Source organism: Penaeus monodon, chromosome 30, assembly GCF_015228065.2.
Source record: "Penaeus monodon isolate SGIC_2016 chromosome 30, NSTDA_Pmon_1, whole genome shotgun sequence".
NCBI lineage: Eukaryota > Metazoa > Arthropoda > Malacostraca > Decapoda > Penaeidae > Penaeus > Penaeus monodon.
In genome coordinates, this window is record NC_051415.1 from 10,117,151 (window position 1) to 10,117,464 (window position 314).

The 314-nt window shown below is 32.2% G+C and overlaps 1 protein-coding gene across 1 annotated transcript in view; it reads left to right on the top strand.

Moving 5' to 3' along the window:
* LOC119592511 (nuclear transcription factor Y subunit beta-like) overlaps positions 1-314 on the top strand; it is a gene marked incomplete in the record, with an annotated part of 10,496 nt that overhangs the window by 3,817 nt on the left and 6,365 nt on the right.

Below are 314 nucleotides of genomic sequence, written 5' to 3' on the forward strand. Positions count from 1 at the left end.
TATCAGGTAAATATGAGTAGACAAACTGCCCCAAAATTCAGGGGACTGTCTCTTTATTCTTTTGATTTTGGGGGGATTAGGACTTTTACTGTTTATCTTTTATTGTCACCTTAAGTGATGACCAGATTCTTTTTTTATGCTATGATGTATAGTGAAAGTTTTTCATTTATAGTCAGATGAAATGTGTAGCTATCTTTGGTAGATACAAAAGCCCATAATTTTTAAGCTGTAGAAAACTACTACTACAGTTGATTTTACAAGTATAAGGGCTCAAGCAATGCAGAAACCTATAATGTCTATTTTTCTAATGTTAC